Here is a 1,605-nt window from a genome sequence, read left to right as displayed (position 1 = left end):
TCTGTTGACACAAAAACCAAACTAAGCTTGATTTGTGCATTTATTTACTGCCATTTGTGTTAAAATCTTGCACATGACTGAACTTTCAATGAGTAAGAACCGATACTCCGCTGAAACCGTCCATATCGGTAAGTTTGGGGGTTTTCAGGCATATTCAGTTTGACGTTTTACGTTCAAATTTGTGCAAAAACCATAAAAAAACTAACATTTATAAAACAAAAGCACATTTTTGACATCATAAGGCTTTTTAACAAGAATCAAGCAATTATGTGCAACTGTAATATTACAAATCTAAATCATTATTTCAATGATTTCCATGCCATGTGTCTAATAAAATCTGCAGTATTCTAATGTTTATGTATATTAAAAACTCTCTTTAAATGCATCTGTGCTTCTTCTTAGAATTTCCATGGTAACGTGTACGTATGTGTTCTCGTCTCACAAACTAAGGCATCGAGTAGCAGTGGGCACTTGGATAAGAAGAGAATCCTTTTTCTTGTGGGTCAATTTCAGATGATAGCTTTCAAGGAGCTGCACAGTTACTTCAAAATAAAAGCTTTTCAAGCGGTTTTCTCATACATTCAAATGTGCGGCTTCTGTCTCATCAGATAAAACCCATGGTGACGGTATGAGTTGTTGTTTTATCTTTCTTTGGTAAGAGGAAACACTGTCGTATGTACAAAGTGGCATTAAGGCAATCAGAAACAGCCATTTCTACTGGATTCTACCGTGAAGCATGAAGCCACGTATCAATATATATCTATATCTATATATATATATCTATATATATGAGTATGAGCAGACAGAAAGCGATTCTGCAGAGGTGAATATGCACACACACATCTACTAAATACTCTAAACAAACCACATTTGAAAGCTGAAGTGTTGCCTGTGAGCCTGAAATTACTCTTTTGTTTTTTAAATAATACAAAAAAAGTGGAGAGAATAACTCCAAGTCAAGTAGCAACACTCAGGCTTTCCTCGTCTAGCACACTTCCTCCTTACACCGATGTGGGATCTGACCTCAGAGTCTTACGGAGTGTTTCTGGACAACATGTTTGCACACAGGCAACACCAGTTAGTCCTATAGAGAGGGAGGCAGACGGAGAGACGGGAGCAGTTAAAGACAGCAAAAACCTTTGGTCACAGAAAAAGTTAGAGCAGCCGACTAAAGCACGGTGAGTGTCTTCTTCTCCCCCATCATCATCATCATCACATAATGATGTCAGTAAAGTACACTTCATGGGAAGGGCCAGAGAGTCTGTTTTGACGTGAAAACGCTGAGCCGTGGCTCTCCCGGCCGCAGCAGCACCGTGCGGACGGCGTCCTCCGCCACTTTCCCTCTGACCTCACGGTTTGAACTACCGGTTTCCTCCCGTTTCGTCTGAGCTGCTTCTTCCACTCTTCCGTGCAAACTCAGAGTAGAAGAAACAGAACGACCAGCAGACAGAATCAGACTGAATCATCAGACCGAGGTCTCGGGGCCCGCCCCGCCGTAGGCGAGCCCCTGCCCCGAGTGGCGGGGGCCGTCTGTGAATCGGAGGAGGGGGGTGAAGGTGCAGTAGTCGGGCGTTCGCCGCCAGCGCGTGAACATGAGTTTCTTGG

The sequence above is a fragment of the Lipophrys pholis genome (assembly GCF_963383615.2).
Source record: "Lipophrys pholis genome assembly, chromosome: 23".
Taxonomy (NCBI): Eukaryota; Metazoa; Chordata; class Actinopteri; order Blenniiformes; family Blenniidae; genus Lipophrys; species Lipophrys pholis.
The sequence above is the reverse complement of the archived record's forward strand: the minus strand, read 5'-3'. Positions refer to the sequence as shown.